Raw genomic sequence first — 12,189 nt, 5'->3', positions numbered from 1 at the left:
TTTAAAAAAAAGGACCCTCACCATCTCGGGTGCCTCAGGGGAAACTCCTTTCTGCCTCCAGAGGAGCTTCTCCCTGCCGTGTTCAGGAGCTGGGCTGCCGCTGCCCAGCCCCGCTTTTTTGGGTTTTACGCTGCCTGCCGGACACCCCGCAGCTCCTGCTACAGCTGCAGAGTTTCTGATACGTTTCCTTTGCTCCTCTGGGGTCTGCTCACCCCTGCCCTCCCAGCGCGGCCCCGCGGTCGCTGCTGCAGCCCGTTCCACCATCCGTCTCGCCCGCCGTCGCCGCGTGAGGGGGAAGCGCGGCCGAGCCCGCGCCACAGCGCCCCCTGCAGGCCCGGCGGAGCCACCGCACCCGCCCTGCCCGGCCGGCAGCCAGCAGCGCCCCCGGCGGCGGTGACTGGAACTGCACCCACGGCCGCGCCCGCGGCTGAGCCAGGCCGGACGGGGTTTGCGTTCTCTTTGCTGTTTGTCTTGTTTGTTTGCCTTGTTACACGCGCTAGTAAAGAACTGCTATGCCTTTTCCCATCTCTTTGCCTGAGAGCCCTGTAATTTCAAAGTTATAATAAGGGGTCATATGCTCTGTTCCAAGGAGGTTCCCGCCTTGCTTGGCAGACACCGGTCTTTCAAACCAAGACACAGTTTTAAGGCTCAGTCTTTCTCATTTCCTTCACAGAAAGTGAATTGGAGCCCAGAGAGAACTCATCAGGGATCAGCTAAATATGGGTGACTGTTGATCCTTTGAGGCCTGCAACCAATTTAATGCATTTTCTGTCATTGCTTCAAGTAGAAATAATCATTGGATTCTGCCATGTTGAGAGGAAAGAGTTACACAGATCAATTCTGCTGATCAATGTTCTAATACAATATTATTCTGTGGGACAATTTCAGCATTTAACATTTTCTGGGAAATGATTTCCCATTGCCTCACTCAGGGTTCAAAACAATCATTACCACTAGTTCAAACTGTTAATGAGGTTAAGGGAGCTCCTGAATCAGCAGAGCAGAATCTGTGACCCTGGAAAGTTTTCTCACTCCTGTGCCCTCTGTCTCCTCCTTCCATTTTGGTAAATTGACCAACTCTTCCCAGCAATTTGTAGGAAATACATTTTCACTTGTTAATTTTCCTCTGCAACTTGATTCATCCAACCAACAAACTTAATTTGTCTGCAAATTGTGCTCTGTGTGGCACCTTCAGAAAGAGCAGCACTTTCTTTTTCTAAGCAATGCAGAAATATTAACATTTACTCTTGGCATGATCCTTCATTCTCTCTGTACACGGCCTAGGAGACCTCACTCCAGCAAAACAAAATGTAGAAAATTGGCTTTGCCTGCAGGAAGCTCCAGGTTTTTTGAGGACAGAAGTACCAAAACCAGTGAAAGTTTTCCCCAATCATTCCATTCTTAACTTCAGGGGATTTCTTTGTTGTTGCCTGAGGAAATTAAATTCTTGACAGGTTGGGAATAGAGGAGAAGCTTGTACCCTAGATCCCTCGTCCTTGCAGCTTTCCTGCCAATTTCTGGAACAGCAGCCAAACCTACCAGAAGAAGAGAAAGCCTAACCTGGCCTATCAAACCACCTGTGAGGGCAGGTGGCACCAAACCAGACCCAGCACAGAGGCAGGAATGCTCATTCTCTACTCCTGGGTAACATTACCTGCACTCAGCTCTCCTGGGAGTTGTGCTGGAATGGAAAATGAGCTGCCAGGTGTGAAGTACAAAGCTGCAAATTAGCTAAAAGTGGTAAATCACAAACATTTCAATCATAGAAAGACTAGAGGAACTCGCAGTGCCCTGAGGTGAGGAAGGTGAGAAGTAAATGACAGATGGACAGGTGAGAGGTGTGGCAGAACTGCATGAAACTCAACTGCTGGGGGATATTTCCAGCCTCACCACAGAAACTCCACCAGTACAGTACCACTGCTTTGCTTTCTGCCACAGCCACCCCTTCTTTCCTCCTGTGACTGGAGCAATCCAAGAGACCAGGAATTTACAGGTTCCAACACTGGCTGAGGAGCTGTTTAAATCAAACAGCGAGACAGGAAACACATGGGAAAATGTCAAAGAAAATGAGCCATTATCAGAACAAACCCTCACACATTTATAATTGGAAGCATTTATATCTGGAAATCACCTCAAAATCACAGCACTTGCATATTTTACTATAGGTTACCCACTCAGGGCATTGAGTGAATTTCTTTGTGTATAAATTCCATCAGCCTGTGATATATTTATTTTTAAATCTGGTAGCCTTGCTACATGTCCATAGTTCTCTGATTACTGACTTGCCCTGAATTGTGGGTCTCATGCCAAGAAAATTCTATTTTCTGACAGCAAATGACACAGCTCCACTGCTGATTGATTTTCATAGGTACAGAGTGTGTGCTGTGTGCTAGAGTAAGCATTGAGGCATCAAAAATGTTGTTCTTAAAAGATCAAAAGTAGATCGATGAAGACATCTGGACTGCATGACACTTCTGGCTGTCTTTGCTAGGCAATGCAACACTTAATAAAACCAAATTACACAGATGTTCCTAGAAAACTTTCAGTCCTGTAGCAAATTGAATAAACTATTGATGTTTCAAACAAAATCTTTCTTCATTCTTATTCCAAAATGTATCAAGTCAATCTAACAATCCTTTCTTTGTTTCTCACCAAAACAGGATGAATGTGGACAAATTTCTAAAGGCAAACCTGTCCTTGAGGCCAGGCACAGGCCCCAGAGGGCCAACACATTTCAGATTTCATTTCAAACCAAGGCCCACAATGCAAGTGAAGGTGACCCTGCTGAAATCAAGGACAGACTGTGCTCTGTTTGAAGATCATGCTCGTGTATAAGCTACACTAATGTTCCTGGGGATGGAATATTTAAATGCAGCCTCCTTTCACTTTTCTCTCATTTCAAAAGGAATCACAGCAGTGTGTTTCACAGCAGCTTTCTGAAAAGACCTGCAAAAAAGACAACACAGGAAACTTTTTTTGTAATGATGGGGGCTGATCCTCATCTCAAGCCACTCATTTAAACTTCCTGTCACCAACTCCAGATTGCAGAAGCTCAGCTGATTTAGAATCAAGCCCAGTTTCTGGATGTTGAATGTCCAGAGAAACTTTATATTAATGACACACAGTAAAATGCACTTTCCAGTTCCTGGGATTCACCTGTGGCCTGGAGATAGAAGATGGAAGCTGGAAACAAAAGCTTTTCCCTACATTAGCAGAAATTACTGAAGAGGACTGTTTATAATAAAGTAAATATGGCAGAGCATTGGCAGTATTTGATAAAACGATAATTTTAGATTATTTTAGTAATGCTTTTAAAAGGAATTCAATTTAAGCTGGACATTTGTCAAAACATGACACCCGTGAGTGCAGGTGTGGTGACATCAGATCCAAGATCTGCACCAGAGAGCTGCTTCAGCAGAGCTCTTGTGCCCAGCACTGCTGTACCTGAAAAGGTTCCATTTCTTCACTCCTTAGAATGTGTTTCATACACATTATTTTATTTTTAATCAGAAAAAAAAAATTATTTGACTCAATTTCCATCTTTAGAGCGTAAGCTTTGTGAAGCAAGGCCATCAGTTTTGCACATGGATTTCTGGACATCACAGTAATAAAATTAAATCATAACATTCAGAAAGAAAAAATCTTGATAAAAAGAAAGAAATGTTTGGGGTTAGATAGGTTGATTAAATAGTTCTTCTTGACTTACAGCATGAGAAAAAGTGAGGTTTCCAAAAGTGAATACCTATGTTGGAAACACTGAGCTTAAGATAAACTATTCAAAAACGTTTTGTGATCAAATTTGCAATGGACTGAAGTTGCATGAAAAATCTCCCTTGGGAGCCTTAAAACCCCTCAATGAAAATGGAAAGTAAGTGCAGCACCACACAATGTGAAGGGGAATGCTGTAATCCTGACACAGAGAGGAAAAGGCAATGTCTGTAAAGGCAGTTCCAAGCACATCAGGTTCTAAAGGACAGCTCCATAGCTGCTTAGAAGAGCTCTGTCCCTGATTAGCTTTTTGATATCTGATTAATTCTGTACTAAGTATCAAGTGTTAACAGATGCTTTTCCAGCCGACATCATCTTCTTTCCGTTAGAACAATTAGGGAACCAGAAATCAAAGCTGATTTGCCAACTGACTCTATTGCAAACATAAAATTTCCATAGTGTGCCCTCTGGGCACCTTTAGTTCACTCCTATTACCCATTGTACCCTCCCACACTCTTCTGTTTCCTTTGTCCCATGAAGAATTTCCCTTCACTATCGGCAACTTCAACTGCCAGAGGGCAGGGATGGATGGGATATTGGGAAGGAATTGTTCCCTGGCAGGGTGGGCAGGCCCTGGCACAGGGTGCCCAGAGCAGCTGTGGCTGCCCCTGGATCCCTGGCAGTGTCCCAGGCCAGGTTGGACACTGGGGCTTGGAGCAGCCTGGGACAGTGGAAATTGTCCCTGCTCATGGCAGGGGTGGAATGGAATAGGATTTTAGGTCCCTTCCAACCCATAGCATTCCAAGATTCCATGAACTCACTCTGCAGATCATTTATGACAGTGCCATGTTAACACCACTCAGAAATGGTGCACAGCCACAATTCTCACCCAAGGTGATGGAAATTGGAGCACTCACCCTGTTTGATATCCAGGCTCCTGCTGCAAAATTGTAGGTTCAATAGGAAGAAATTCCTTCTTTTCCAAAGTCTCAGAGTGATTTTCTGCACAATTTGGCATCTTAATATTTTTACATTTTGGTCTAAATGATTTATGCTTCAGAGTTGTAAGTATTTTATATTTTAACATAAGTGATTGCATTCTACAAATTTTCCAGACTTTTTCTATAACAGAACACTGTCAGTTTGCATTAAGATCCAGAGTAGCTGCCTTTTTTTTAGTCTCCATCAGAAATGGATACAGTTGCAGAAAATCCATGGAATAATATATCTTTATCCTACTATGAGATGTGGAATATGTTCTACAAAACCCAGAGTTAATTGGGAACAAAGGGAATGACAACTTCTTTAAATTCCCAACCAGCAAACCAGGAATTACCCAGCTTTTGAGAAACCAGCATCAATAAACACAAGTAGACTAACAGAATCATAGAATCACAGAAGCTCAGAGCTGAAAAGGACTACAAGGATCATTGAATTCCAGCTCCTGGCCCTGCACAGGATCACACCATGTGCCTGGAATGGTATTTCTTGTGTCAGGCTCACGTGGTATTCCCTGTGTGAATGCCATTGGTATTGTTCAGAGGCACTGCTAAAAGGATGGAATAATTCCAGACAGGCGTTCCAAAAGTTCACATAAAAGAAATGCACATTATGCACAGGAAGATGCTGAAATCACTGTATACTCTGGGCCAAATTCCATCTGCCAAATGCTTCCACTCTCATTGCTGTGCTGGAGGAGATGGGGAGTAGCTGAGCTGTAAGTAAGTGCACCCAGGTAGCCAAATGCCTCCTCCTGCTTGGCCAGGTTGCCATATTTAGGGCATCCATGGCTGCTGCTATAAAAGGCTGTGAGAGCAGAGGGAGGCAGGAGCAGGGCCCACAATGCCTCAGCCAGCCCAGACAACTGCCAGCACCAGCTTGTCCTTCCCAATGCTCTGAACAGAGACAAAACCTCTTGAAAAGGGTGGTTCACTCCAGCTTCCAAAGTGCTCCCCTGCCACTACTGAAACCAAGAGGTGGAAAGACAAAGAAAAACCATAAGGAGATTTCCTGAGGATCATATTGATGAGTGTTTTATTATCTGCAGCATGGCTGGCTCTACTGGGCTGGCTGGGATGGGGTTAACTCCTCTCAGCTTGGATCATGCTGTGGTTTAGGTTGGTGACCAAACCAAAGCTGACCATGCTGACATTTCAGCTACTGCTGAACTCTGCTGGCACAGCACCGAGGCTTTCTCTGCTCCTCAGGATCACTCATTTGTTTTATCTCAATCCACAAATTTTCTTTCTTTGGTTCTTCTTTCCTCTTCTCCTGTCCCATCGGACAAAGGGAATGGGAACAGCTGCAGGGACCAGTGAGGGGGGAGGCATTGGGTTAACCCACACCCCTGCTGTGTTCTCATGTGTTCTCATGTGTTCTCATGTGTTATCATGTGTTATCATATGCTACCATGTGTTATCATTCTATTGTAGCACTTCAGCCACCCTTGCAGTGCCAGTGATCTGTTTTATTTACATTTTCAGTCTGTAAGGTGCCTAGGAAGGAGGAAGGGGCCACTGGCACTGACCGCTGGCAGGAGGTTGCAGCAGCTCTTTTTTGTGGGCAAGAAGCAATCTGCCTGGTAATGGTCCCCCACATCTGACTGGTGGCTTCCCAGACATCCAGAGTTCGTGCGGGAACTGCTCAGGGAAGGTCACAGCCAGAGGAATACAGAAAGGAAGCAGAAAGAGATGGTAGCTCAGATTTTGTATGTACATCAGGAGCTCTTTCTAAAGGCCACCTTGGTTTGGGTAACTTCTTTTCCTCTCTCTGCCTTTCCTTCCTTTTCTCCTGGGCTTTAAAACTTCTCCAGAGTACAAAAGAAATCTGTTAATGGGAGAAGGACGTAAAGGAGTGATTAAGAAAACAACTTGTGGGTTGGAACAAGTTGACCTTCAAGGTCCTTTATAAACCATTCTACGATTCCAATTTCAATTTTAAACATGTTCCATTTCACACATTTGTCTTCTTTCTGACCCTATTGATTTCCATGAGTTAACCTGGCTCAGCACATGCCTGGACTACTCATGAACTACGAACTGCTTTGGAGGGGAAAATCTTCCAGAATTTTGTGTCTTCATAATTCCATAAAGAGCTAATGCTCTGGATGTCCACACCCTCATCCATCCCAGGGATGCACAGGACCCTGTTTTTATTCTGTGCAAGTATCCCCAGCAGCACGGGGAGGGCTGGGTCACAAAGACATTATGGAACAGCCCTGGTGCCTCCAGGCCATGCAGGATCAGTGCAGACTGCCATGAACCCCTGCGAGGTGCATCCCAGCAGGAGCAGGATTTGAAAGAGCATCCAGACACATCCTGGTGGATCTGTGCTGATTTAGAGCAGCTGGGGACCAGCCTGACTTTGCTAAAAGAGGGCAAATTAATGGACTAAAGTTTGCATGGCTCTTTCTTTGAACTCAACAATGAATCACTCCTATGGTTCTTGTGCTTTTTTCTGATCCTGCTGAAGCTCCCAGCCATCCAGGCCATTAGCATGAGCACCATGAGGAGCTCTGGATCCAGTGCCTCCTTCTGTGTTTGCAGTCCCAGTGTACTTTTTTACTGATCCAACAGAGACTGCCTAAAGCAGCCAGAAAAGCTTTTTCTGCTACACTAGCAACAGTCTAAATCTTTTTCCAACCATAATGCCTGCATAATTTTTTCTCTGATATTTATTAAGCCCCTTGAGACATTACATAGCTTCAGCATTCCCCCCTTTTCAACTTTATGCTATTTTTATTCCTTTATACGAGCATTTTGTTTCTCCTCCTTCTCCTGCACTGCTTCCAGAAGTCCTTCCTTTATTTCACTACTGCTCCCCACCAGCATCGTTGCAAACCCTTCAGCATGCAAAGGCTGAGAGCAAACACAAAATGATGGATGGGAGATGAGAACTGACCCTTCCACCTTTCCATCCAGGGTGTCTCTCCAGTGTCTTCAGGCTAAACAGCCACCCACTGGCTTCATCTGTGTCACCTGCTGAACTGACCTGCTTCTAGGGCTGGTGGCCCTCTGCCCTCACACTCCTGTGTCCCAAGAGGTTCTGAATGAGCAAGCAAAGGCCCATTTCCTCCCAGTTCCCCTTCAGACGGGAACAAAGGATTTAAATAATTTTCCCTATGTTCTTCACTGGCAAAAGATACATGGAGTGATCTCCAATGCATATAAAGGGAGAAATTTCAAAGTGTCTCCTGCTGTCATTTCAATTCTATAATTAATAACTATATGCAGAAAGGCTTTCCACACCATTTTCTCACTGTCACACATCCCAAATCAGACAGAGAAAAAGAATGTCCCCTGATAGGAAGTATCTATGTCCTGCTAAAGCATTTCCCCTAATTTAGGTTGCATTATTGATGTACAGGACTCTGTACTTGAATAATGTAACAGTAAGGCTCTCACAGAAAGCACCAGCACTGGCTTTAATGTGTGTCTATAAAGATAAGAAAAATGTATTTTAAAAGTCCAGCAGCTTTCAAACAATATATTTTCAAATTACAGGAATGCTCACCACAAGGAATTTAAAATTCAGGTGAGAAGGGGGGGCAACATTTCTTCTAAAATGCTAATGAGCTACTGCCTTATAAAGTGAAAAAAAAATCAACAAATCTGACGTATGAACAAACATCATGAATATTCAGGAAGTTTAAGCTGCTGATTCAACATTTTCTAGGAGAGTACAACTTTTGCACTGATCACACAAGCCATTCTTTTTCTTCTCATCATGAGCACACTCGACTGTGGTGTCGGTGTGCTGCTGGAACATATGCGTGGAATTGCAGGGACTGTAATTCATCCAGATGGCAGGAAGCTCTGGAATTGTTACTCCTATGCTACAGATGTTTAACAATCCAACCATATGGCTGCAATAAGGCAGCCTTGTCAAAGAGTACAAAAACTGCACTAGCCACAGAGCTCTGTAAATGGGAATGCAGTCCTGAGGTGGGAATGTTCATATGGCTGCACTATAAATGCACACATCACACTAGGAAGCTGGCGTGGCTATTGCAATTACAGAATTTATGAAACATTATTTAAACTCCTGAAAACAATCAGGCCTCGTATTTGCATAATTTCCCCAAGTCAGCTATCAAAAGAACATTCCTCATTTGTTTCTGAAATTCATTAAAGGCATCAAACAAAGGTGAGTTGAAAAGCTGGGTAAATAAATACATGTTAATAAAAAAATGTCCCCAGCCTCTGGCCTGAGGGAAATATCACTGTAGGTAAAAACTGAGATTCAACCAGTGAGACCAACAATTTCTCTAGAAAAAGATTTGTCAAAGTCAGGGAGTACTGCTGATGCTTGTGACAATTGTAATGTGGAAAGCTGAATGTTGAGAAACAATCTGAGATCAATAATATCTCGGCCAAGAAAGGAAAGCACCATGAAATGGTCCATCTATAACTGTACTGAATTTTGGCAGGTATGAAAGACAGATAAATGGCAGCAAATCAGATTGTTAAATCACTAATCCTGTCATTATTACATCCTGTCACATTGCATAGATTTAGACATTAGAAAAAGAGCGTAAGGTAGGAGAGTGAAGAAAACACTTAAAAGCTCAACTCAATCTGTGAAGAAAAGGTGAATTCCCAAATTTTGTTTCACGGTTGGTGCTTTTCTGCCCAAAAGTCAGCTGGCAGTAGCTGCTGCTCAAAGTTCCATCTGCCTTCCCTCTGATGTCAGGTCTCTGACCCTTTGTTCCCCACAAGAAGTGTCTCCTCTGTACAAATCTCTTGTGCAAGAATAAGATTAAAATGGACAGACTGAACAAAGCATTGGTCTCTCAAACAAAAATGCATCCATTTAGCACACAGGGCATCTTTCCACCTGACATATTCTTAAAGGGAACTATTCAATTACCATCTCCTCACAGGCTAAAGAGCACAAAAGAGCCATGTAATATTCTTTTTCTCTTTTTTTTTTTTTTGAGCAGCAAAGTATTCAGAGCTGCTTTATCTATCACAGATACTAATCTAGGCAATATAATTTTAAAACATCCTTACAAAAACCTTGAAGGGCAGTTGAACCCTGTGGTTGTTTAAAAAAAGATTTTCTGCAGTTTATGCATTTGCTCTGCCAAAAGCTTACCTTAGCATACAAAGTACAGTAAATCATAGCTGCTCTGATTTACTGCCCAGACTGTGCTGTTTGTTTTCGGGGACAGCTCAGGGAAAAGCTCTGTCAAGTGTAAGAACATTCAGAGAAGGGGAATCGTTTTGCAAAGCTCCCACAATGGTAACAACATTTCTAAGGTATCAGTGAAGGGGAACAAAAATGCAGATGTGCATTTGCAGCATTTTTCAGGGGGGATTTTTTGAATACCACTGCGACCCCAAAATATTTCAGGCCCTTTGGAGGCACAAAGACAATTTCATACCCCAAAAATGTTTAGCCTAAGTATTAATGGGCTGGCCAGTTGTATAATTTACCAGACAATCAGTTAAATTATTGAACCTTGTGCCTGAATTCCACATTTTATTGTGTAGCAGCACATACAGATGCCAAAAAGGCAAAGGAGACACCAGAGAAGAGCAAGAACGTGATTATTTAGAACTGAGGGTAGATTTTATTAGACTTAATCTATTTAGTAAGCCCCAACAGGAGGACAAAGATAAAACCATATATCTGACATCCTTTTGAAAGTTAGTAAATTAAAAGGGAGAAGATCAAACCAGTAGCTGAAAGCCTTCACTTCTGTTTTAAAATCCAAGAAACAGTCATTAATAGAGATTTAAACTCAGCCCTCTCTAGTCTAAACATGTCACTGTTAATTACAAAGCCATTTAACTTTTGCAAGAAATAAAGACTGCTATTAATGAAAGAAGAACCAATTAGCCTTTAATCTACACACTGTTTTTTAATCAAACTTTCTTTTGATCATCAGACTCGCTGCAGGATGTATCCCTCCTCCCCATGTTGTAGTGGCTTCCATGATTGCTAATGGAATGGATTTTAAAGGGCTGGCTGAGCAGGGAGAGCCCTCTCTGCAGGGCTGGAGCTTTCCTCCCTTCCTGCCAGGGGCAGCTCAGGAAGAGCTCAGAATTTTGTGTCCTGACCGCTCTTGGAGCAGCTGCCTTTGGAGGAGCAGCACTGCATGTGTCTAGAGGGACGTGGGACAGGAGTGCTGGACAACCTCGTTAGGAAACAGCAAAAAAAAAAAAAAAAACCCCAAAAAAACCCAAACAAACAAAAAAAAAAAACCCCAAAAAAAACAAAAAAAAAAAACCCAAAAAAAAAAAAAAAACAGAGTAAAGAGAAGTAAGGAATGGGATGGAAAAAGGCAAAAGCAGAGAAGTGCCTCCAGGAATGAAAATGGAATTCACTGCCGACTGCAAAGGATGATGAATGAGAGAATTTGCTTGTTGGCACAGGAACATAATTGTGGAAAAACAGAACAAAACAAATGGGATCAGGGCTTGATGTGTTACAAACAAAAGGGGTGACACGAAAAGGATCCCATTAGCAAAATATTGTGCCTCCAAACTGTTGTTTGAGGGCTCAGAGAATTTCAAGGAGGTTTTCTGTTTGTATTTCTTTTTTTTTTTTTTTTTTTACTGTGTGGCTACTTGTAGTAGCAAAATAATAAGTCCAAGCATCTGGAATCCATCATGATGGAGAACTTCTTCCCTGACATCATTTCCCCCTTGGCTGCTGTTGCTGCTCCGATCTCCAGGAAGGACAGAGAGCAGATGTCCCTGAGCACACACCAGGCTGATAATGAAATACAAGAACCTGACTCCTGCACATGTAAACAGCAGAGAGAGTGTAACTATTATCTGCTCTGTGTCAAACACGGGGCTCTTGGTCTGAGCAGATACCTGCTGCCTGCTCTGCATTAGCAAAATTTCAGTGTATGCTGTTCTTTCTCCACCACGGAAAGACAAATTTTGCCTGGCAGCAGCAAAACACTAAGCATTAACACTAACAAAAAAACCCACTTCAAAACAAATGTTAATATTCTCAAAGAATCAGAAAGTCTGGAGAGATGTACTGTTGCAACAGTATGGCAATTAAAAAAATAAAATAAGAAATCAATAGATTGCAGGGAGAAAAGTGATAATAAATATGGTCTGTGACAGGATTCTGAGTCATGAAATTCAAGACTGTAATAAAAGTATGTGGAATAACTGCTGACATGGTATTGACACCTGAGATATTTGAAGGTAGGTGCATACTTACCATAGGAAGGATTCCAGCAAAGACAATAGGTTGCAATAAATGTTTTCTGGACTTGACTAACAGCATTTTGCACTTCAAAAGATGAACTTACTACACTTTCTGTAAAATAATTCTAATGCCTTATCTCAATGGGCTGATGATTTTTCACAGTGCAAACCCCTTGAATGTAACTGTGTGGCTTAAAGGTCACTGAAAATGAGATCAGGGTCCATCCATGGTTTTCAGCTGCTCATGTATTACAATGAGTCCAACACAGGAACTCAGATAAAAACATCAACAGAGCTAAAAAGAAAT

The 12,189-nt window shown here is 42.7% G+C and overlaps 1 protein-coding gene across 9 annotated transcripts in view; it reads right to left on the bottom strand.

Annotated features, from left to right (window-relative positions):
• Positions 1–12,189, bottom strand: part of MEGF11 (multiple EGF like domains 11) — a 273,843-nt gene that overhangs the window by 180,040 nt on the left and 81,614 nt on the right. The gene's annotated exons all lie outside the window — the stretch shown is intronic.

Source organism: Anomalospiza imberbis, chromosome 13 (genome assembly GCF_031753505.1).
Source record: "Anomalospiza imberbis isolate Cuckoo-Finch-1a 21T00152 chromosome 13, ASM3175350v1, whole genome shotgun sequence".
Lineage (NCBI taxonomy): Eukaryota > Metazoa > Chordata > Aves > Passeriformes > Viduidae > Anomalospiza > Anomalospiza imberbis.
The sequence above is the reverse complement of the archived record's forward strand: the minus strand, read 5'-3'. Positions and strand labels throughout refer to the sequence as shown.